Source organism: Nycticebus coucang, chromosome 13 (assembly GCF_027406575.1).
Source record: "Nycticebus coucang isolate mNycCou1 chromosome 13, mNycCou1.pri, whole genome shotgun sequence".
NCBI classification, from domain to species: domain Eukaryota; kingdom Metazoa; phylum Chordata; class Mammalia; order Primates; family Lorisidae; genus Nycticebus; species Nycticebus coucang.
In genome coordinates, this window is record NC_069792.1 from 68,927,549 (window position 1) to 68,954,208 (window position 26,660).

Consider the following 26,660-nt stretch of genomic DNA (forward strand, 5'->3'; position numbering starts at 1 on the left):
TATTATTCCTTCCGACCCTCCTTGGATGGAACTTCCAGCTTTCCCTTTCTGCTAAACCATCCCTTGTCATTCTACTTTGTAGTGTTCATAATATGTGCCTTGTCTCTCCCTCCCTGCCTCCCCCCTCTCTGAGGTTATCTCCCTTCCTATGTTCATTATTCTTCTGGGTTTATGCCCTCCCCCCCCTTTTTTTTTAATCCTTCCCTCTTCTTAAATCATTTGTATGTAGTTACTGAAGGAAGCAGAGATGAACTTGTTTAAATGCAGGTCTTAAAGATGTTAAGTTTTCAAGTTTGGATTTCCATATCGTTTCAGTATATTTTTGAATTAAATCTACCCTCTTTTGCTTTGGGTGTAGTGGGTAACAATCATCATGTTACCAAACTCTACCCTGAGGACATTAAGATAAACAGCTGAGCTTTATCTCAAGTTAGCCCTAGGGCTAGCTTCAGGTTCGGTAGGGATCATTTGTGGTGAGGAATAGGAAGTAGGCATGGAAGACTGTCCCCTGGCCTCCAATGGAGTGAGCAAGCTGAGAAAATGAGGCCACAGCCATCATGCACCCTTGTCTGTGACCTAGGCTCAGATGCCACATTTGTTCATTTGCCTGGCATCCTAGCAGTTATGGAGAGCAGCTGGCTTTATTCACTGTGGAGAAAGAGGCATGGGGACATGAGCACCAGGAGGCAAAAATCACCAAGGGCAGTACTGGAAGTTACTGCAATGAATATTTAATCAGTTTCCCTCACTTATTAAGTTAGTCTCCTATCCAAACTTGAGTGATGCAGACAGGTACATTCTGGTTAATTATTACTTGTGAAGAATCAAAACTTTAAAATGTTACTTTCTTAAAAGCCATTAAATTAACCCATCAACCTATATAATTTGTTATATGTTATGAATTCAGTCATTAACTAATTGGGTCCAAGTTAAAATTTCCCTTTCAGATGTTAATAAAGTGTACCCACATTGTGTACATGTCTGCTATTTTATCTGGGTAGGCCAAGAAATCAGATGATAGCAGAACAGCAACTTCTATTTGGAAGGGAAAATCCTTTGAAATGTATAGGAGCTATTTTGGAGGGTCCTTAGAAACCTGTAATCCTAAGAAATATTAGAGACCACTCGCCAATGTGAAATTTAAGAGGGTGCAGAGGACCCTGATTTTTTTCCCATCAGTATGCATTCCACTTTTTTATCCTAATACTCCAAGTAGTCATAGTGGTATGTGAAATACCACTTCATGATGATGGAATGCTGGCCTCTCCCTTTTGAGAAATAGTTGCTGTTACCATGCTTGCCTTTGGAGTTGATGGAGATTTAATGTTGCCTTACCTCTAGTTGTTGGAACCACAGGTTCAATTTTGGAACTTTTTAAATTCCCTAAGTACATACCCTTTTTTTTTTTTGCGGAAGTTGTAATTTCAATTTTAAATCCATCGGAAACCAATATATTTAGGGTACAGCATATTCAGTCTTATAGTAGATTTTAGAAAGATGCAAATGAGGCACAGTGTTTTCCATGGTCATTTGATTTTCATTTGGGTGTTGTGAATTTAATGAGATTTTTCCTCATTTAGTGACTAGTAAGCTGACACCATATTTTACTGTGGAAGGTTTTTTTTTTCTTTTAATAAACACATTTATTCATTGCCTGATACATGTTGCTATTTTGTGATGAGGAAGAACCCCTCAATCCACTGTAGGTTTTTTTCTCCTTCTTGCTAGGGCAAAATGAATTCTCACCCATATCACAGCCTAGAGATATATTATTTCTGTGGCAGGATTCCATCACCAAAAATAAATCATGAAGTTTTTTTATGGAAGTAAAACTGTTCATGTAGGTAGGAAGTGTAAGACTTGCTGCCATATGCTATTCTCATCCTGTAGCCTTCAACTCTGAATTAGCTGAGTTTTAGGGTGTATCTCCCTGTAGCAGGATTATTCTGAAGGCTGAGAGGAGATTAATTATGTTCACTAGAGATTAAAGAAGAGTGGTTTTGTCATCTATCTAGTGGAGGGTCAAAAGGGCACTGTTGAATCCTGGACTCTGTTTCCACAGAACTAGTTTTAATAGTGCAGAAAAAAATTCTGTCATCATACCAGTTTGGGTAATTGTGAATCTGTAAACAAAGTTAAACAGCTTCCTTTCTTCAGGTCACCACACAGTCCATGATCATGCGTCCCCAGGTCATGCATCACCAGAAGGGAATATTTTATATCGAATCCAGAATTGCAGGGATCCCTTTATCCTCTAGGAGTACGTCATAAGGTCAGTGTTTGTTTCAGGAAACTCCTCTTTAGGTATTTTTTTTTGTTCATTGCAATTGCAAACTAAAGTTCATCTTGGTTCTTAATATTTTTGATGGAGAAGTAACTCTAAAAGGTGACTATTAGGACCACCATGCAGTTTTTACCAGTACTTTGCGAATTCTAAAGGGAGGGCAATATTTGATACATTAATTAGTGACGGAGCTCAATATATTACGTCCAAGTCTAAAGTTAGGTTTGATTACTTCTGTGTATCAGACGACATTAAAAGCAGTTTGCTCACTGCCTAAGCTGAATTTAAATGTGTTGAGATTTTGAATTCCCTTTCGTAGGCTATTTACCTTAGTAACATTTAAAGTGGTTATGGGATGAATCATCTGGGTTTACTCTATGCCAGGAAGAACTTTATAAACATGAATGCATAAGTGATGATGCCACTGTGGCTTAAAGAGGCTAGTAACTAGTCCAGGCTCCCATATCTAGTAAGATAGTGAAGCAGAGACTCAAACCCAGGCCACTGACTTCACCCATGCTCCTAACCAGCTCCTGGCAAAGATGGGCAGGGATAGAATGTTAACAGCAGTTGTTCAGTCTCATCAAAGAAAGAAGATCTCAATATATGTGACTATAATGGGTTTTTACTTGACTTTAAAAAAATGATGATGTTAATTAGAACATAACAAAATAGAACCTCAGAATTTTATCTCTGGGATGACATTGGCTTTAATGTTGGTTCTCAGAGAATAATTATTCCTGAAAAATAAGACTGAGATAATATAAAAGATAGATTTCTATGCAAATTGTTTTAATATGAAAATATATTTTATCAGAGGTGTTGTTTATTTTTGTAAGCTCATCAAATTGGTATGTCTTGGAGAGGCATTGCAGACGAAAGGATCCTAGATTTCTTGAATTGCCGTTCTGACACTTACTAGATACCCAATTTTGGTTGTTTTTATTTTTGAACTTCTTTGGAGCCTGGGTTTCCTTCAATTTAAAATAGATAAGGTGGTATGTATTTCATAGGATTGCTGTAAATATGAAATCAAAGAACTTACATAAAGCACATAATGCAGGGCAGATAGCCAATCCCAAATTTTTCTCCCCCTTTTCTCTATGTTAGTAATATTTTTAATTTCTACTTACTATGAAAATTAACTAATCTGATATATGTTTTAAATCTCAAGATAAGATACCTGGGACCTTCTGTAACTTGATGGTGTCCTCCTGACAAACTAATTTATAGTTGGAGATCTGTAAAGCTGGCTAAAATTGCCTTAAAGATCCTTCTCCTTGATTCTAAAGCTTCTGATTTCACTCATTCAATATTTCAGAAAGATTCAAAACTGCTGTTAATAATTCATTAGTGAGACTTATGACCAACAGCATAGGAATCAAAGAAATAGAATAAAAACCTAATAGGCAATGGAGTAAAATGTTGACATCTATCATATGTCAACTATTATTTTCTCCACCTCATTAAAAGGAAGCTGAAGCTAAGGACACCTGTGCAGCAATGGATAGAGAGAGAACTCTGGATCCTCATGTCGGAGAACATTATCCCCGTTTCTATTTAACACTATTCCTTAATTTCACAGAAATAAGTCCACATCAGCCAAATTGGAAACAAGAGGTATGCAGAGAAGATGGGGAAATGAAACACCTTTTTTAACATAATAAACTCCCGTTTTTTAACCCCTTTTTTAATTTGACATGAACTAAAGGAGAATTATGAAATGTATTTCTTCAAAGACCTTTAGAAACTGGTAATCTGTAGGTTAGGTCATTTAGACCATGGTCATTCTGGGATGGTTTGTGTACATTTATAACACTTTTGTCAAGTCAGAAGTCACAGAATATTAGTATCACTCATGCGGCTCCACATTGGTAACAGAGTGTAAAAAATGTGCATCAAGTATAACCTTAATGTGTATATTCCTTTGGCTTATGCTACCAGATGACTTTCTAGGTAGAACACCATGGAGGCAAGGTAATCAGAAAAAAATGAGAGCTCCTCTCCCATCAGTAAAGAAATCTGACAACTGGGACATACAGGCACCCATTTCAGATGATTATACCCTAAGGCAAATCTATTTGTTGCTTTACTTACATGAGGGTACATTTATGTGGTATAAAATAAATGAATCAAAGCTTCCTTTTTCCCCTTCTATCAGGACAAACAGGCTAATACAAACAGCCATGGAGTTTAGTCTCCCAGGATGAGCTATCTGAAGAATGATGACGTACGTCCTGCCTTGAAGGCTGCAATCCATCTTTATTAAAAAGAACCCACTCTGAAGACATGCCGGCCTTTGGGGCAATCCCACCTCATTACATTTTGCATTCGTCTACCCTTATCTTACCTCTTTTGGTCACTGAGGGTTATAGCCATTTACTTACAGTGATTCTTTTTTTTTTTTTTTTTTACAAAGTAAGATAAATGAACCTATAAACCTATAATAGTCAATCACATCCTCGTTTCTTCATTTTATTTGGATCTCTGTAAAGATTCAATGTTGAGCTTTTCCCTTCAAAACTTAAGTAAAACATTTGGCTAGGAAAGGTTAGTGGCTTAATGTATTTGTTTTCTCTATCAAAAAACATAGTAAAATTGTTCACTGTAATTTTATGACCAAGTTTGAAACATACCTTAGGATTTTTTATATTAAAGTTTGTGTAAACATGAGTAAGAAATACAGGATATCTGCACACACACATGTACATATATAACCATACAAGGATATATCTATATATATATATACACACACACACACACATATATATCCCATGTATGTGTGTGTGTGTGTATTTGCATACATGAAGAAGGAGAGTTTAAGGTATGATTTTAAATATTTATCATGTTAATTCATTTTGCATCAAGTATAACCTTAAGTACTCCTTTGGCTTATGCTCCCAGATGACTTTCTTGGCAGGGCACCACTGGAGCAAAGTGATCAGGAAAAGTGAGAGCTCCCCTCTCATCACACAGCATTGTACTTCTGTATTATTTCCTTTTTGGGGCAGCTGCAGAACCTAAATGACTCAGCAGGATGCCTCAGAATATCTTTTGGTGAGAGCACTCTCTCTCTCATTCTCTCGTTTTCATCTTTTCTAACTAAATTCTCAACAACAAAGTTGGAAAATTTGTATTATTCTGAAAATTAAGACTTAGAAAAGACTATACTTACCTGGCAGGGGAGATACCATGATCACAAAGGTGGTTTTCCCAGGGCGAGGCTTATCCATTGCACTCTGGATGTGCTGACCCCTGTGATTTCCCCAAATGTGGGAAACTCGATTGCATAATTTGTGGTAGTGGGGGACTGTGTTCGCGCTTTCCCCTAAAAAAAAAAAAAAGACTTGGAAAAGACTATTTTTTTTTTTTGCATTCAGCCACAATAAAGCATAGCAAGATTCCAATCTTCCTTCTGCCCGTAAAAGAAGGCACAAAGGAAAAACTAACAAATAAAATAAACCTGTAATGTAAAGACTACGATTAAATGTGAAAAGATGAAATTAATTATTCCAAACAACTCTGACAGGTAATAATGATAACATTTTTACCCTCTCGACTATCTGACATACATTTTATATATACTGGGTACAGGGGATGCTTCTACACACAGGCATCTCAAACGAAAACTCAACCTTGAGAATGATGGTAACAAAATTGATAATTTTTAAAAGTTTCAGTGGCTTTGTTATCTGAGTGTAAACACACACACAAAATAATTTAAAGTAATTAGTTATGATTTTTCCCATAGTGTAATTTGTTATGATTTCTCCCTATCTCCGTGCTAGAGGTGACAAATGAAAAACTAACTGTAAGAAAACATGCTTTTAAAAGCTTTGCTTCAAATTTAACCAAAAGGCAAAATCATGGTCATCTTTCTGGTCAGTAGTTTTAAGGTTCTTCCTTACCCAGAAATCTTTGACATTCCTTCAGAGCCATGGAAAGTTTTGTTTTTTTTGTATGGTATTCAACCAACGTTTGGGCTCTGTAAATATTCCTTAAAAAATAATGTAACTAGCTAAAGCAGTGGTTCTCAACCTTCCTAATGCTGCAGCCCTTTAATACAGTTCCTATGGGTCGCGACCCACAGGTTGAGAACCGCCGAGCTAAAGTATGTCATGCTATTTTCTTTAAACCGATTGCTTCATGGTCTTCTATTTCCATAAGATCTTCCAGAAGAAGTAATTTCAAGTTGATGTCTATCCAAAAGCCTTTGGTCTAGCTGATGACATTGAAGGGGAGCTCTGCCTGGAGAGGAGCAGGCTTACTGCTCCTTGGCCAGGGAACCCGAGGACACATGGAAAAGTGTCTTTCTGTTGACTGAAGAAAGCCACATTCCACTAATGGCAGTCCATGTGGGGACTGGTTATTGGGCAGTTTTATATACAGAAGGAAAATGATTTGACGGAAAAGAAGTAGCCTTTCAGAGAATTAAACTTTTTGTCTAGATTTGGACAGAAGAAACAAGGCATATCTCACCCATCCTTAAGTAGAGCAATTAAAGCTCTTTTCATCTTTGAGAGAAAATCAAACTCCAAGGGAATTTTAAAAGGCTTTTTTTTTCTTGTGAAATATGACAGTTTGCAGATGCCTTTTCTTCTTTCATTTACCCTTTCAATGAGGAAACTTATCTTCCTGACAAAAATTGCATTAAGAAGCAGCTGCAGCGATTCCCCTTAGGCAGCATTCTGGGGGAGTATTTGAGAGACTAACTCCCTGAAGATAAATGGGTTCCTCAGTAGCCTCAGGCAGGAGGGAGAAAAGAGATTATTTGTTTATAGTGTGGGCACTTTTGTGAATTGGCTGGTTAGCCTAAGTCAAAAATCAACAAAAGTTTTTGATTAGGAAGGGCTGCAGGTCAGCAGTGTATTTTGTCTTGAAGTTTAACACTGGAGTCCAGTTGATGGTGATGATTCTTTTTTCTGGCTTCAAGTTGGAGGAAGTTTTGTGGGTCTTGAATGAGCCTGGGAAGCTGAGTGAAGTTTACAGTCTGGAGCATGGCCCTGTAAATCTGTTCTTCCTTGTCAGGAAATTGGCTGCGGGTCTTAGAGCAGTAAACTATTATTGATAAGTAATGATGTTATTGTACCTGTGTCACATATCACAGCAAGACTTTCTAAGATTCTCATTCTGAAGTCCTATCTATTCTTCACAATGTCCTGTGCCTGTCCCCACTGTGTTTCCCCCACTGTCCCTGCAGACGTTTCCCTCTCTGACAGCCCTGCCTGTGGATCTCCTTGCCATGGATTTAGGCTTCTCCAAACATGTGTTTCTACCCTTTGCCTCTGGTTATCTCACGGATACTTGATAACAAAAATCTTTTTTATAAGGGGAGGAATGGGAATAGTTATAAAAACTTCCACTTTAACATTTTAATCTCTCCCATAGGTCCATAATTTAATTGTTTTGTCTATAATCATGCTGTTTGAATAAGCCCTTCCATTTAGAATGTAGGTGTAAAATAGTATTTTATCAGCTAAGAATTTACTGAGTATATTATCCTCACAAATAATTTCTTGGTGATAAGTATAAAATCACTCTGTGTTTTTTAGTCTCATTTTTTCTCTCTCTCTGTTATCTCTAACTCTTTGCTCTTTCTTTCTTTCTCTGTCTTTTCCCCTCATTTGTGACAACAATTATTACTTGCTTATGGCTTTCTGACAGGTGAAAGTATTGAGAAATATCCATAAGACTTAGTAACACAAATCTGTAGTACTTCATGTGACAAGAGCAAAAGTAGGATCCATTTTATCTCTACGGATAATATACGGAAAGCAATAGTTTTACAGAACATGGCTTCAACTTCAAGTGCATTTTAATTGATGCAAGATACTACTTTTACCTCCCCTCATAGAAGAGTATTTCTTAGATGGTTATTTATGTTAGAGCTGCAAAACAATCACCTCTTTAACTGGAAACTATCAAATATCTGTTGTGTTTGATGTTGGAAAAATTTGATGTTAACCTTTTATTGAGAAGGCCCTAGTTTTATTACTTAAAAGACAAATTTTTCATGGTACCTCTTTATTTACCTTTATATATCCTTATTAACCAACTAAATAAAAACTTAGCATAGTTTATAGTATTATAGTAAGAATAGTATATGATACAGAGGAAAGAATCAAAGGCTGGAAACCAGTATGTCTGAATTTTCACTTTGCCCTTCCCATCCCCAAGGACAGCAGTGTTGTTTTTATTTTGCATATTGAGTTTCAATATAATACTTTATTGGAAAAAGAAATTCTGTACAACAAAGATAAAAGGAAATTTAGAAATTGCTGCCAGCCAGCTGCAGTGGCTCACACCTGTAATCCTAGCACTCTGGGAGGCAGAGGCAGGTGGATTACTTGAGCTCAGAGCTCAAGAGTTCAAGACAAGCTGACAAGAGCGAGGTCTGTCCCTACTAAAGTGAGAAAAACTAGCCTGGCATGGTGGTGCAGGTTTGTAGTCTCAGCTACTCAGGAGGCTGAGGCAAGAGGATTGCTTGAGTCCAAGAGTTTGAGGTTGCTGTGAGCTATGATGTTGCCATAGCACTCTACCCAAGGTGACAGAGTGAGACTTTGTCAAAAAAAGGAAAGAAAGAAAAGAAAGAAAGAAGGAGAGAGGGGAAAAGAAGGGAAGGGAAGGAAGAAATAACTGCCAAAGGCATGTACTGCATCCTGTGTTTGTCCTTGGGTACCATGAAATTTTCTTCTTCTTTTAAGTGTCTTCCATTGATATCAACCACCTACTTCCTCAGATGCTGAGCTCACATCTGCTAAGTATTCACCATGTGCCAGATACTCCTAAGCATGTTGCTTGTGCATTTTCTTATTGATTATTTAGACCAGGGATGGGCAACTTTTTTTCTGTAAAGGGCTGAATAGTAAATAAGGTCAGCAAATGTATCCTTCCATCTTTCACTGTTGCAAGAAGCCTTCCCAAGGTGAACCAGTCTTACTAATAGAAGAATGTCCTAAAAGGGAGGGGAAGGAGGGGGGTGGTGGGTAGAGGGAGGGGGATTGGTGGGATTATACCTGTGGTGCATCTTACAGGGGTATTTGCGAAACTTGGTAAATGTAGAATGTAAATGTTTTGGCACAGTAACTGAGATAATGCCAGGAAGGCTATGTTAACCATTGTGATGAAAATGTGTCAAATGGTCTATGAAGTGAGTGTATGATGCTCCATGATCATATCAATGTATACAGTTATGATTTAATAAAAAAATAAAAAAAAAGAATGTCCTAATGTGTTCAAGTAGAAAACAACAGCTGTAATGAGTGTTGAGGTACTCTATTTAGGTACATTTTCTACTGTTTACATTGATTGATCTTTAAACATTGCTTACAGCACAACTCTGATGTGACAAGAAAAAGGGCAAGGAGGGGCGGCGCCTGTGGCTCAAAGGAGTAGGGCGCCGGTCCCCTATACCGGAGGTGGTGGGTTCATACCCAGCCCCAGCCAAAAGAAAAAGGGCAAGGAGGAAAATACATTGGAAAAGAGAGTGCTTCTTCTTTTCTAACCTAAATTCTGGCAAAATAAGCCAGTCTTTCCCTAGTCAATGAAGATAGAAAAAAATTAACATTACAAGTTAATGTTTGCTTCTGATTAGAAAATGTTGCTTTAATTGAAGCCAAAGATCTTTCAGCTTTGATATAGGGGCAGTTTTAACTCAGTCGAGATAGGCTTTCTTGAGAATGTGGCACTAGGATAAAATCTTGGAGGGAAAAAGTGAGCCAAGTGAATGTTGGACAAAGAGCATTCCAGGCAGAGAGATCAGCCAGTGCAAGGACCAGAAGGTTGGCATGTATCTAGATCATCTGACCATTAAGGAGGCCAGTCAAGCTGGTGCAGAATGAGCAGAATAGGAGTAAAGTCAGAGAGGCAGTGGGCAAGAGTAAAGGGTTACTATGGGAGCTTGGTAGGACTTTGTAGGATCTGGAACTTTTAAAATTAGTTTCTCTGTTTAAAAATTATATTTTTGGTGGGGAGGGGGCTCACAACAAAGAGCTTCCTGGCACCATATGTGTTAAAGTTGAGAAGCCCTGATTTACAATACATGTAATCTTTAGAAAAAACTGTAAAACTATAGACAAGAATAAAAAAGTAATTAAAAGCAGCTCATAATTTTATATTCATTGATAATAACTACCAACATAACACATTTTGATGTATTTCCTTCCACTTTTTTTCCTGGACATATGTATATGTATACATATACACACACATATATATATACATGTCTGTGTGTACACACACGTATATATACGCACATACAGATGCTTCTGGACTAATGATGGGATTATGTCCCAATAAACTCATCCATCATAAGTCAAGTCAAAAATATTGGAAGTCAAAGAGGCATTTAATTTAAAGTACAAGTTCTAGTGAATGCATATCACTTTTTAAAATTAATTTATTTTTTATTGTTGGGGATTCATTGAGGGTACAATAAGCCAGGTTACACTGATTGCTTTTTTTAGGTAAAGTCCCTCTTGCAATCGTGTCTTGCCCCCAGAAGGTGTGACACACACCAAGGCCCCACCCCCCTAGAGAGAGCATATCACTTTTTTTAAAGAAATGTGTTTTAGAAAAGTACATTTTTGTAAAGAAAATTAATTTTATTATTAATACATCCTTCATGAGAAACATTATTAAATTACTTTAACTTTTAGGATAATTCATGCATTTGCATGTATATATAATCACTGTAATTCCCACGTCTGATGAAAATTTTTGTCTACAATTTCAACAATGAAGTGTCCTTTGTAAAAGCTTTTTTCCTGTATCTGACCAACAGATTCCTTTTTTATCTACTAAATTCAGTTTGAATCCAGAACTTACGTTGATCAACTGATTACTCTCTATATTTTTATTCTTCACAGAATAGTTCAAAAGTAAATGAACTACTTTGTGGAGAATAAAAATACAGTGAGCAATTTTATGTCCTCTCAAAAATTATAGTCTAGGAAGAGGTTACTTCTTGCTTCTGCTCTTTGATTTAATTTTTATATCAAAATTAATTTCATACTTTTAAATGTTAAATTGCTATAACGGTTTTCAACTTTGTCTTCTATTATCAACCATACTAATTTCTTTTCTGATTAGAGTACAACAGACAACAGCACAAAAATAGCAGAGGTCAGAATACTTAACAGATGAGATTCTCAGGCAATGCATAATTCATGAAATATATTCACTCATGGTTTCTATCATATTCAGTTGCTAAATGCAGCTCACCACATTGTTGAAATCCTCAGATCTTTCAGCTGTTTTTGTACTTTTGAGAAAATCTTTTAGTCTGTTATATCATTGGCTTTCTTTATAAAAGTTTTTTCTAATAGAATATTCACCTGACTTTGTACCTTAGGGTTCTCTAATAGTTGGTTACTTGGTGCCAAAAGGATTATGAGTACCAGATGATAACTTGTTATTCTATAGATATTATCTATATAATAAAACTTATTCCACTATAAATATAAATTTATTCCACTGTATATCTGTGTTTAATCAATATTCTATTGGGGGTTCTCAAAGGAAAGAAAATAATTTATTGTTGTTCTGACAGTGGTCATCAGGACTCTTCCAACTGTGAGTGGCAGCAACTTAATTGAAATTAGCTTATTCAAAAAAGGGATGAGAAGACTAAAGGGTTTGGGGTTGATTCAAACCCAGTAGGTACAGGGGTCCAAACAATATCATGGATTCTGGGTGTCTAGGTGTCTCCCTCGCCTTTACTAATTCCCGATTTTGGCATTATTTTCAGGCAACTCATGGCAGCAGATTGGCTCACTGTCAGTCCCAGGCTTATATGGCCTCCTAGTTTAACAATCTCAGATAAGAGACCATGATTCTCTTCTGCCTTATCTATGTCCTTTTGGTGTTGTTATAAAGGAATGCCTGATACTGGGTGATCTATAAAGAAAAAGGGTTAATTTTCCTCACAATTCTGCTGGCTAGAAAATTGTAATCTGGTGAGAGCCTTGCCCTGCTTCCACTCATGGTAGAGGATAATGGAAGGGGAGCCAGTGTGTGCAGAGATCACATGGTAAGAGAGGACACAAAAGAGCGAGTTGGTGGAGGTGCCAGGCTCTTTTTGACAACCAGCTTTCATGGGTACTGATGAAGCAACAACTCACTCATTACCACAAGGATAGCACCAAGCCATTCATAAGGAATCTGCCTGTGTGACCCAAACACCTCCCACTAGGCCCCACTTCCAACATTGGGGATTAAATTTCAACATGCTGCCCATTCAAATTTCCTAGAGAAATATAAACAAACTCAATTGGACTAAAGTATGTAATGTGAGTGTTCTATCAGGTGGCTTTCTTTGAAGCATCAAAGTGTGAGGAGTTGGGATAAAAGTGGTACCAAAGGTGGTGGTCTTTGGTTGCTACATAAGCCATATGATAGTGATGTATTTGGTGGCCCTTTTGGGGTTTGGGAAGTTGTGGGAATCACTATTTGTGGGTTAGTTTCATTTGTTTCAAAATAAAGAGAAAGATTATAATGCTGTTTTTATTTTTTCCTTTCCAGTAAAATCCTCTTTTAAATAAAAAAAAAGATTCTATAATAAAAGCTAAAAATAAATTTAATAAGCAAAGTTTAAACTATTTGGGGGGGGGGGCAGGTCCTTTAAAGCTACTATGAAACATAGCACAACTGTGCTGGAAGCTGGTTGTTTGGGGATTTTTTAAACTTCAGTGCCTTCTCAGCTTGCCCTCTGCGATTTTCATACTGAGAGGGTGACAATTTTGTTTCAGAGCTGAGAATACTGATCCCTCAAAAGAAGAAAATAATAGGAAGAGAGAAGAGCCCTGAGTAGGAATAGTACCATAATAAGATTACTCATTACCTGTCATCCTTTTAGACCAGGATATTTAATGAGTCTCTGAGATTATCAAGAGCATATTTCTTATCCTATAGTCATTATTTAGAAATTTAAATCTCTCTAATTGAATAAATGCTTAGGTAGGTCCACTGTTCTTTTTTATTTCTGCTGCCAGAATTCATGACTTTATCATCTCTAACTGGAATCACCATGTCAGCCCCTTGGTTAACCTGCCTGCTCCAAGGTCTGTCACCTGAAATCCATGCTCAAGTCTGGGGTCAGGTTCCCTGTTCTGAAATGCAAAGCTAATTGTGCAACTATTTGTGTAACTACTAGAAAAAATGCAGATGCCTGTTTTAGTACACAAGATCCTTAAAGATTATGGGTAGCCAAGGCATCAGCATATATCTGCATCAGGTCTTAGTTTCCTTATCTATGATGGGAGGATCAAAATAGTACATGTCTTATAGACTTGTTTTGTAGGGACTAAATAAGAAAAATCTGTGACATATTTACCATAGCATTTGGTACATAGTAACTTTTAAATAAATGTTGGCTATGCTGTGATTTCTCTCTCCTTCCATAACCCCATCCCTGGATATTCCCCTAAATTCATCCTATGATTTAGCCACAGCAACCTTCTTGGATCCCAAATGGCCAGTTTGCTTAAGGTTAGTAATTCTACATTCTAGAATCTACTGATTCTAGTACTTAATACAACATCAGGCGTTTAGTGGAAGACTTGTAACAAATACCGTTGGATAAGGACAACTGTTCATTTCTCAGAAGAGAAATGGCTTCTTTGTGCGTTTGCTTTAGATCAGCCTTGCAGTGGGGGAGTGCAGAAGCCCCCTTAGAGGAAACTGTTTCATCCTAAGGTCATGGATATCCAAGTGTTGCCAGATGTGTCCTTTGGGCTAAGTACAACCATTCCTTGAAAGCCTTTTAAAATTTTCTATGACCAACCTTTTTCAACTGAAGCTAGCATTAAATAAATTTTGCAACGATTTATTATTGGTGAGTTTCCCCAGAAGTGCATCAATATAATAAAGTGACTACTTTATTCAATACTGGCTTGCTACTTGTTTGTCTATGAACTACTACCCCAATACTATTTTCCCTACTTCATAAATATTTAATGTCATTTTATCTTCAGTCCTCAAGTAAACAAACAGCTCATCCAGTGGCAAAAAACAGTGATGTATTCTAATTGTCTAATATCATTGAAACATTTTAAAATTAACTTCATGCAAGTAATAATTGGATATTTTCCATTAGTTGATTAAAATGAAATGTTTGAAGAACTGCTTCAAATGTTTTTCACAATTAAAATTATTGTTGCCACAGATTAATTTGCCATTGAAACACACAAATACATTTAATTTCTTTGCAAACTCATTGCAATTACGATTTCAGAGAAATGTCTTGGAAATAAATTATAAAATATTTTTCAAAGATTTTATATTGGCTTTATAATAAAAGTATGCTGTAATAAATGATGGCTTTGAAATTATTTGTGATGAACTACAGGAGAAAATGCCATAAATCCCATTTTGACAAACTTTTTGTTCTTTGTACTGGTAAAGAGAAGTACTGCATAGCGTATCTTTAGAAAATGCTTTTGGCACTTTTTCTTATATTTATTTCTTATAAAGAACAATGTGTGTGTGTGTATATGTGTACCTTCTCTTCCTGTCCAACCCCCGTATACTAGTTTCCTATTTTCATAAAATAAGTGATAACTTTTTTTGGATTTGGGAATTTATAAAATCAAGCCATGTGTTAAGAAATTGGGAAGCAAATATGAAAGGGAATCAAGGAAAAATTTAGACTGCTGACACGATAAATTAGCAGCTTTAAAATTAGAATAAAGAACATGGAAATAAAGCCATCTCCTTCAAACCGACTGATCTTTGGCAAAGAAGACAACATATGCTGGAGAAAGGAGGCCCTGCTCAATAAATGATGCTGGGGAATCTGGGTGGCCAACATGGAAGAATGAATAAGACCCCTATCTCAAAAATTAATTCAAGATGGATTAAAAACCTTAAAGCATGTAAACATACAAATTACAGGGAAAAAATTGGAAAAACTCTTTTAGACATCAGTCTAGGCCAATGATTTTCAACTGGTGTGCACAGCACACTTGTGCTGTGAGAGGATCTTAGGTATGCTGCGAAAATTTTTAAAGATCATTAATTAAAAAATTTTCAATATAAGTTCAAAACACAGTATATTCTTTCTTTTATTTTTTTTCTGATCAACATAATTTCAATGTGCCACTATAGGTTCAAGTGTGCCGTGAGATTAAAAAAAGTTGAAAAACACTGGTCTAGGCAACGAATTTATGACTAGGATCCCAAAGGCAAGTACAGCAACAAAATGATAAATAAAAGGAACTTGATTCAATTTAAAAGCTTTTGCACAGCAAAAAACATAATCAGCAGAGTGAATGGACAACTTATAGAATGGGAGAAAATATTCAGAAGCTATATATCTGACAAAGGACTGATACCCGGAACCTACAAAGAACTCAAATAAATCAGCAAGAAGAGCACAAACAGTGGGCAAAAGACATTAGCAAAAGTTTTTCAAAAGCAGACAAACAAATGGCCAACAAACATGAAGAATGTTTAAGATCACTAATCATCAGGGAAATGCAAATTAAAACTACAATTAGATACTACCTTATCTGTATCAGAATGGCCATTATTAAAAAGCCAAAAAAAAATGATAGATGCAGATGTGGATATAGAGAGAAAGGAACACTTATATACTGTTGATGGGACTGCAAATTTGCATAACTTCTATGGAAATCAGTATATCAATTCCTCAAATAAATAATGGTGGACCTAGCATCCAGTTTAAAATCCCACTTCTGGGTATCTACCCAAAGGACCACATTGGTTGATAAACTGAAGCGATTGCACTTTTTGACTGCTACAACTAATTCTACCATAAACATTCATGTATAAATCTTGTGTGAACATATGTTGTCAATACTTTTGTGTAGATACCTAGAAATGGCATCGCAGGATCATAGGGTAACTCTGTGTTTAAGTTTTTCAGGAACTGCCAAACTTTTCCTCAGCTCTACCATTTTACATTTTTATCAGCAACCTATGGGGGTTCTAATTTCCTACATTCTAGTTAACGTTTTATTGTGGTGATTGCCTAAATTTTGTTTAAGTTATTTACATTTTTATTGTTGAATTGTGAGAGTGCTTTATATATTGTGGTATGAGGGGTCTTATCAGGGTCTAATAAATAATTTAGAAAAATGTTCTTCTATAGGTTGTATTTTCATTCTGTTAGTATTTTTTGACATGCAAAAGTTTTTGGTTTTGAAGTACTCCAGTGCAATCAATTTTTCTTTGGTTCATTGTGCTTTGGTTGTCATATCAAAAAACATTAATCCAAGTTCATGAAAATTTATTACTGTGTTTTCTTCTACAATTGTCATAGTATTAGTTCTTATATTTAGATATGTAATTTCCTTTAAGTTAGTTTTTTTTCCATGTGGATATCATTTGCTTCAGCATCATTTGTTGAAATGACTATTCTTGGCATTCTTGTTGAAATTCATTTGACCATTACTATATGAGTTCATTTCTGGACCCTCAATTATATTCTACTGACTTTTATGCTCATCCTATCTTATTCTATCCACTGTCTTTATTGCTGTAGATTTGCAGTAAGTTTGGAAATCAGGGAGTGTACATCCTCCCATCTTTGTTCATATTCAGGATTGTTTGGCTATACTGGATTTCTTGGATTCTGTATGATTTTAAATAAAAGCGTTTTTTTTGGCTTGGCGCCTGAAGCTCAGTGGCCAGGGTGCCAGACACATATACCAGAGCTGGTGGGTTCAAATCTAGCCCGGGCCCGCCAAACAACAGTGAGAACTAGAACCAAAAAATAGCCAAGTGTTGTAGCGAATGCCTGTAGTTTCAGCTACTTGGGAGGCTGAGGCAAGAGAATCACTTAAGTCCAAGAGTTTGAGGTTGCTGTGAGCTGTGATTCCACAGCGCTCTACCCAAGGTGACATAGGGAGACTCTGTCTAAAACAAAACAAAACAAACAAACAAAAAAAAGTTTTTAAATCTGTAAAAAAAGATGAAAGACAGTGAAACTTTTATAGGAATTGCATTGAATTTTGATAAATTTGATGGGATTGCCACAGTTAGAAAATTAGCTCATCCAATTTATATATATAGTCTGTCTTTCTATTTACTTGGAACTTCTTTAACTTTCTTCAACAATGTTGGACAAAAACTTTTTTTTTTTATTTGACCAATGCTTTTCTTTTGTTAAATATATTCCTAATACTTTCTTTTAGTTTTGGTTGCTTTTTAAAATGGAATTAAAAATTATTTATAGATTGTTCACTGATATTGTATGAAATGCAACTTAACTTTGTATATTCATTCTGTGCCCTCTAGCTTGCTTAATTCAGTTATTAACTCTAATAGTTCTCTCTCTTTTTTTTTTTTTTTTGGTGTCATGTGTAGAATCCTTAAGGTACAACTAACAGATAGTTTTATTCTTTTCTTTCTAATCTTTATGCCTTTTATTTCATTTCTTGCTTATTTACTTTGACTGAACCTCCAGTATAATGCCTAATAGAAGTGGTGAAAAGGAGTATCCTTGTTTTCTTCCTGATCTTAGGGGAAAGCTTTTAGTCTCATCATACAATTAAGTATGATGTTAGCTGTCTAATTTAGATAATACTTGAATTAAGTCAAATTTACCTTACTTATATTGCTATAAATTAGGGTGTTAATGGTATTCCCTAGGGAAGAGTTATTTTGCCACTAGCAACTCTTACCTAAACTATACTCCCAAATCTGAAATTTATTATATGGTTTTTCTGCTAATACTGATTTCAGATATTTTTATTTTGGTCAGGCCTACTGAAGGAACTTTAAAAATATTTTCTGGGACTCTACTTTTGCTGTCCTCCAATTTTCCCTCTATAGTGAAGTCAGCAAATGCCACACGACTATTGGTGGTAAATCCACAGTGGTTCTACATTGACTTTAACAACAAATACTCTTCAGGTACCATACCAACACCTTTCTTGAAATATCAGCCACACACACCATGCCTGCTCACACGTGCACCCGCAGGTGCACCCACACAAATACACACCTGTGTGCTTTGACCATTACTATTCCTAACCACTTCACAAACATGCCACACTCTCTTTTGCCTTTCCATATGTTGTTTCCTTTGGTGAAACACTCCATTTTCATCCTCATTCATAGTGCCTTAATTTCTAGAACTCTGAAATTACCTTCCTTAGGAGGCTTGTCTAGTTGTCTCTTGCCCTGTTTGGTGGCTTTATAACCTCCACTTTCCTCTCCTAAATCTGGGTATACAATTAAGCTATATTTTAATTATTTATTTGAATTTTAATCACTTACCTTGTGTCTTGAATTCCTTGAAATCAAATTTAATTTCTGGATATCCAGTGGTAGGGAATAACTGCTCAAAAAATATGTGAATGAATGTTTGCCATTATCCTCAAACTGCTCTCCTGGCTGTCCAGAATTAAAGGCTGACTCTTACACAGACTTTTCTCTGAGGAAGGGCACGATAATCTGGACCTTTACTTGTATTATCCGTCTTTCAACATGGTTACAATCACTATAGCATACTGTTCACTGAAGTAAAATCAGGGAATATATGAATCATGAGTCATTAGATTATTTGATGTCTAATAATTTTCTCAGTCAAGAGTAGAACTAGGTTCCGGGTTTCTATTTTTTCTCTAAAAGTGTAAATTTTTGTCCAGATGACATAGACTCACAGGATATAAATAAAAAGACGGATTTTAATGCCAGTCTCATTTTCCTTAGACTCATTGGCTAGCCCAAAAGAAGATAAAAGAATCACAGTTTCTCCAGACAGATGATGGTGCATGCTGACGGTGTAGCACAGGAGTGGCCATTGTCTGGCATTGCATAGACCTCCAAGGACACTGAGACTGTCATTGTTGGATGTAGGGAACAGCAGCTGTTTTGTTACAGTGATTCAGTGATTCCAGTGACAGATTCAGACCCTTGGTGGGTTTCACCAGGGGGCCCTGGATGATGGTCTCCACTCTCCCTGGGGGCAATGGACTTGACTCTGGTCATTAAGAGATGGGGTTGTGGAGGCATGACTAACCCATCAATCTCTTTCTAATATATTCCTACCTTACTTTCACACTTCAGATGTACACTTGTGCCTAAAATCAAACTGATATATTAGAATCAAATTGTATCCTTCATCTTTAGGTAATTTAAAAGTTCGGTCTATTGCCTCCCTCACAACTCATTACTTTAGGGGAGGGGCGATCGCAGGCCTCAGAATGTTGACTTCAACTTTCTCCTTCTGCAGGTATTTTATTTTTGGTGAACTCTTACAGCCATCCTGAGGAGATGGATACCAAACAGGAGAATTTTTGGCATTGGCAGGTTGAGAAAGCTTCCTGGTACTTCATAATCATACACACTGGACAATAAAGGCTCTTTAATGACCTGAAAATGTTGACATGAACCGATGGCTTATGGTATTACCAAGAGTCATTCATTCAGACACTGAGGCTAATTCAGAACTTTGTTAGGCAAATGTCTATAACATGATGTTAGGATATTATAAACTACTACTAAATTAAACCATATTTATACTTTGCAAATATAAATTTAATATTTAGCAGCTAAGCCTAGTCAGTTCTCTAATTGAGAAATATCTCCAAACTATAAAGCATGACTTAAAATATTTAGTTTTGTCATTAGCATAGTAGTACAAAGGTAAATCATGAATATTGTCATTTACAGATGGGATTTTAATTGAGCTTTCTTTAAGGCTAAAATATCCCTATCGTATGACATAATTAATGAATCAAAACAGTTTGGAAAATTATTATTATTAGAAAATAATTTTATAGTTTAGATAGAATCTACTTATGATATGGGCTTACTGACTAAAATAAGAAAACACAGTATGATACTATCACGAACTAAGAAATTTAGAGGGAAGGAGAAAAAGTCAGCAAATGCTTGGCATTTTATGAAGTATTTCTATTTACTGGATCACAGACTGATGGTTGAGTTCAACTTGTTTCACAAATAGAGACTGAGTTTGCCATTTTTCAGTGACCAACCTGGGATCGCACAAGCTACTGATTCCTTTCTAGGGAAGTTTCTAAAGCCATCAGTTTAAAAATGTTGTGCCCATAGGAATTTCTCATAGTGAAAAACACTTCTCAGATACCTGTTGGTCTGGGTTTTATAAGTATTTAAGTATTGTAAGAATGTATCATATAAAATCTTAACTGTCTCAGAGTTTGAAACCTAAATGTTTTTACAGTCATTTCTTTTCGTTCAAGGTATAAAGCAAAAAATATGATATCCTTCCTAATAAGGAAAGTAAAAGTATAAAGTCTCCATTGGAAATTTAGTTAATCGCCTTTATCGTACGATGAAGAATAAACAGAACTGTATGTCTTCCCTGGCTTTAAATACCATCAAGAGAATTTTTATTTCAATATTTAAAATTGTGGAATAATAAAGACATAGAATTATAATAGCTATGTTAAAACTAAAAACTAATTTTACTTTTTATAGGCTTAGAACAAATCCTGAACTCTTCTGTGGGAAATCTCAGAACATTGTTTCTGTTATATGTGAAATGATTTACAAGTATAATTTATGAATTTCATTATATTTGTTAAACAAAATTATGGAAAGCCTTTGTTTCAGACTCAGCTCCTGCACCAGGCCCCAGTAGACCAGACCACACCAGAAGTGAATCACACATCCTGGATGCTGCATAACCAAACTGAAACTCTGAGGGAACAGTAGATCCCCAAAGAGATCAGTTTTTCCTAAAACAGGAGAGTCTAATCTACCTGGATTAATATACTAAGGTACCTTACTTTAGGCCTTCTAAAAAAGTAAACTTAATTGACCTGAGGTTAACCAAGTGTTTTTTTTTTTTTTTGTGTGTGTGTGTCTTTTATTTTTTTTGCTGTGATTCCTTGTTCCAACCTTACAAAACCCTCTATTCTGCTATTGCTTGGTGGTATTTCTCACTCTGTTTTGTAGAATGGACATTGATGAGTGTATGAATACCAATAAAAGTCAATTAGATCTGTCACTAAATTTGTTGTAATTTTGTCTTTTGACATACCCTTAACTATCCATGCTTTGTAACTTATAATTCTCTAGGACATATTTTGTGATCCTGATATCTAAACAAAGGTTTACTGTTTGGAGGAGAATTATTTCCTTGGCTGCTATCACATTGCTTCCCTGTCTCTTTCTCTCTCCCCCCACCCCCCAATTTTACTATCTGGTTTCAATCTGATTAATTACCAAATAGGGCTGTGAATACTCTATTCCCTCAAGTTGATCTCATTAAAAGAAGGAATCTATGCATACTACCTACCAAACAAAAGTTATTTCCTCTCCCCAGCCCCAGTTTCCTTTTAGTGTAAAGATGCTTTTCTAAAGGGAAATAAGTTTGTATTTCAGATTTCATGTTTCCCTTTAAGAACACACTTACCACATTTTTCTGTCTCCATATTGGGAAACTCATTTGAAATACTTCTTTTTGGGGAAGTCATTCCTTCATGGCATATATTCCCCTATGACACTGATAAATTTTACAAAGGTACAGATAAAACAGATAATAATCATTTTGGAGAATAGCATGTAATCCTATTTTGATATACATGTTTCATAAGCCTTAGTGTCCTTTTTTGCTATATCTAGAATGTGCCAAGTCCATTTCTGTCTCAGGGCATTTATGAATTATTCTCTCATTCTTCTGATAAAAAGCATACTTCTTCCTATGATAAATGTGATGTTTTGTAGATCATAAATTCATTAGTAAAACTCTAAGGAAGGTACTATTCTTTTTCCTTATTTTACTGATAATAAGACTACAGCAGAGAGTTTAGCTTTCCAAGGAGTAGATGAGATAAAGTGGTTAGAACAAAGTCTTAAGTAAGCACTACGACCATTATCATATATAAATATAATGCAGTAAATATTAGCTTTTCTGATCTGACATGAAAATAGTATTTTTTTGCATTTAATATGTTCCTTTTCCCAAAGTCAGTCTACAAAGTACAATTTTCTTAGCTGATGAGAGAATTTATTTAAGCTTACAGCCAAAAGGTCTTCTGTAGGCAAGTCTTAAAACCATCATTAGAGTTTTTGACTGTTCTCCTTGGATCCTTTTAGCCATTGTTCTGATTTTCAGACCATTGTGATTAGAAGCAGTCAGCTGATGGGTTGTGATTGGAGCAGCTATTAAGTGAGGGAAGAGAAATAACTTATTTATTTATTTATTTTTTATTATTAAATCATAGCTGTGTACATTAATGCGATCATGGGGCACCATACAGTGGTTTTATAGACCGTTTGACACATTTTCATCACACTGGTTAACATAGCCTTCCTGGCATTTTCTTAGTTATTGTGTTAAGACATTTATATTCTACATTTACTAAGTTTCACATGTACCCTTGTAAGGTACATCTTACGAGAGAAAGAACTTTTGATTTAAATGGATCATAATAATGACTGCCACCCCAAGTCACCAAGAAGCACTTAAATTACCTGTATTTTATTCCATTTAAGAAAATGAAAATATGTGTAATGATATACTTTAGAAGGAAATTTTACCTGAGGTGCTGAATACCCTACTTTTATTATTGATACTTTTAAAAATCATTCAAAATCCATAAATACTTTAGAAAAGAGTTTAAATTGTTTCTTTTTCTATTTTCTGCCTAAGTACCGCCTGCCAGATAGGCTTTCTCTGACCTGACCGCCATATCTAAAATAGTAGGCCCCATCACTCATTGACCCCTTGCTCTATTCTTCATAGGATTTATGATTTATTGATATTATATATCCTTTTATTATTTTGTTGTTATTGTCTTTTTCTTCTACTAGGATATAAGTCACATGATGACAAAAGCTTTTCCCTAGATTTTTGCTGCATTCCTGGCATGTAGAATAATGGTTGTCACCTAAAAGGCATTTTAAGTGTTAAATAATCAGTCACTCAATGAAGAACACACAAGCACCAAGGAACACAGCAGGAAGCAGTGATTTACATTTATACTATCTACTATAATTTTAGGAATCTCAAAAGTTTTCTCTCAGAGTCTCTGAATTATTCATCATTTACTGATATTTGCAAAAAGTTTATAGCAAATCTTACTGCAATCTCAAAGATACATTAGCTAAACTCGCATTATTCATATGCAGAAATAAGCAAATATAAACATACCATATGCAGATACTAAGTGGTAAACCCAAGGTTGGACATCTTATTTGACCCAAGATCACTGAAAATATTTCAATGGCTGCTACTAAAAGTTCTGTTTTGCATATCCTATCAAGAGGGAGGGCATTCCAGGCTCGGTGCCTGTAGCACAGTGGTTATGACGCCAGCCACATGCACCAGGGCTGGCGAGTTTGAGCCCAGCCTGGGCCAGCTAAACAACGACGACAACTGCAACAAGAAAATAGCTGAGTATTATGGCAGGCGTCTGTGGTCCCTGCTATTTGGGAGGCTGAGGCAAGAGAATCGCGTAAGCTCAAGAGTTTGAGGTTGCTGTGAGCTGTGATGCTACCGCACTCTACCCAGGTTGACAGCTTGAGACTCTGTCTCAAAAAAAAAAAAAGAAAAAAGGAGGGCATTCCTATATTTTTTATATAACTTTTGTATATAATCTCATAAGTGTTTTCTTATGTAAACTTCAATCTTAGGAGTAAGGCCCCTATTTTCCAAATAAATGTTCTAATGCGTGTAAAACAACAACGACTACCATAAATGTGTTATATAAGATCAGGTTAATGAGAATTGAATGAGATTGACAAAAAACAAACAAACAAAAATTAAGTAGTGCATCCTTTTAGAAAATATCTACATATTGATTTCCTCATTTATTGAATTAACCAACTTACCTATATGCATACCTACATTAAAAGGCAAATATGGTAGAATATGTATGAGGGAAACAAACAAAAATAAAATTCTCTCACTTCTCTAGAGGGACTTTAGTGGGAGAAGATGGATTAGGACACCAAATATATGTGTGTGTGTGGGTGTGTGTGTGTATGTGTCTGTACACACACATACACATATATATATTTAGTCCTCTCCTTTGTTCACCATCTGCTCCTATTTCCCACGCAAGCTCCGCTAGCCTCTGTCAGTCCTGTTCTTCTATCCACCTGACCACTAAGCAAATGATAATGCCTCCCACCTCTTAAAGAACTGGAGACCGCTTAGTCATAAGTACCACAATTTCCCATTTCTGTAGTTAAAAGTGTTTCTCTGCAGCCAAGATCATCTCCTTTTGTCAAACCTCAGACAAGGCTTTCTTCTCTTTTCCTGTACCAGGCTTATCCTTCCATCTATATCCTTGGTCTGATCTCTGAGAGACTTGTATTGCTTCTCTCTTTGTTATTTTTAGTATATTGTGTTTTGTTAGTTTTCCCTTCTCTGCTGGCTCTTTCTCCATACCTCATACCCCACCTGTGGGTCATTTTCCATAGTTACCTATGTGTTGGCCACCAGCCCACAACAGCTTGGCTTCTGAGAGGCGAATGTGAGTGTCTCTTCCCAACTTTGCTTTTGCTATCACACTGGTAGATTGAAACTGTCTTCACTATAATGGGGTTATTTATATGAGGAAAAGTAGCAAACACTACATATCAGATTCACCTCCACCCCTCCCCACCCCCCCGTGTTGGCTGTTAAACATTTAAAGGCAAAACACTACTCTCTCATCTTCCTTTAAAACCAAGCTCTTGAGAAGAGTAGTTACCCTAAATATCTCAGCTTCCTCATTTCATATCAAGTATCTGAAATTAGACATCTGCTCTGCCTCGACTGTAAGTAGTGTAGCAAATGGGAGGAAATGCTCCTTATTACCTGACCTCCAGGCCACATGTGGCACTGTGGACCTCTTGCTCTCTGAGAGTTATAACTCTCTGATGTAGTATCTCTTGGTTCTTCTGGCACGTCTCTGACCATTTTTTTCTCTGCCTCTCTTCCTAGATCCTCTTTCTTTGTTTCTAATTCTTGATGTCTTCATGATTCTAGGCACGATCCTCTTCCACACCTTCTAAATTGCCTAACTCATCAATGCCCACAGTTTCAACCTATCCTATTAATTACTGCCAAATGCAAAGCTCCAAGCCAGATTTTTAACTTGCATTTCAGATTGGTAGGTTCAAATGGCCTCTTAATATCTCCATCTAATTATGTCACAGGCATTTGAAACTCAACACACCAAAACCATAATTTGCTTTTTCCCCCTCTAGATGCTATTCCATCTAATAAATTTCCTATCCATTTAAATGGCTTCACTACCCATCAAGCCAGCAAAGGAAAAAGCCTGGAAGTCACCCAAGACTCCTTGCTTTTCTCACTCTGGAAACCCACTATGTCACTGGAATCCTTCCTGTCTCTCCTTCATTGCTCCCACTTTTAGGTCCTTGTCATTTCTTCCTTAGAGTGCTATCTCCTCCTGCTCCTGTCGGACTCCAAAGTCAGCTCTCCCCAGTGCTGCTAGGATGGTATTTAAAACATTTAAATCTGATCATGTTCCTTCCCTACTCAAAGTCCTTCTGTGGATCTTGGTAGCCTCTAGGATAATTTATTTATTGTATAATACTTTCTTATTGACAAATAACAGAAGATCCCACCTAAATTGCTGAAGCAAAATGGAACTGATGACAACTGAAGACTCCAGGGAATGGATCTGGGTTGAATTATGTCAACAGGAATTGACTTCTCTTTGTATTTCAGTTCTGTCTTCTGTAGTGTTGACTGAGTTCTTTATATATTTGAAATACTGCTTTATATATTTGAAATACTGCATGTATTATTATAACTTCTTCAAGTGAGGAAGCAGATGCGCAGAGAGGTTAGGTGGTTCACCTAAGTTAGACACAGCAAATTACTGGTGTCCCCTGCAAAATACGAATTTATGAGTATGGGCCTTCCTCTACTTTCTTGCTTAAAAAATTCTTGATTATATTTGTAAGCCAGATGACTGACAGTTCAAATATTAACTTACATATTATAAACGGAAGGTGTTCCATTTCCAAAGAGTTAAATATCACTGGAGATTTCCCACATCCTCTCTCTCCCACAGCACCAGATGACTTTCAGAGCATGTGGGAAATGTCAGAAGTGGCTGGAGTTCCCTGGTTGCCAGGAAGTTGGTGGTTCAAGGTTGGGGTGGGGTAAGATGTTTAGTCCCCAGCTGCCTGCAGCAGACATCTGCTTCCCACAAACTTCTGCCTCTCTCCTAATCCCTTCACAGGGGTCAGCGTGCAAAGTCAGAGAGGAGATTATATCGGATTCTGGCCTTTCTCCCAGTGGAAACAGTGAACAGGAAGGATTTAGTCAGCTGATGCTAAATGTTACGTAGAGTGTAAATCCCTGTGTCTCTTGCCATAAACCTTCACATCTGTATTGTAAGATCCAGTATGCCTTTCCTGTACACTCCTTTCATATCTCTTTTGAGTTTGGGCTAAT

General features: G+C 36.3%; 1 protein-coding gene and 1 non-coding gene across 5 annotated transcripts in view; both read left to right on the plus strand.

The window, feature by feature from the left end:
• The window catches only part of OXR1 (oxidation resistance 1), a 470,813-nt gene that overhangs the window by 30,896 nt on the left and 413,257 nt on the right, over positions 1 to 26,660 (plus strand). The window lies entirely within an intron of this gene.
• On the plus strand, positions 5,452 to 5,615 carry LOC128564135 (U1 spliceosomal RNA). Its single transcript, XR_008374009.1, has one exon. It is a non-coding gene; the product is annotated as a U1 spliceosomal RNA (small nuclear RNA).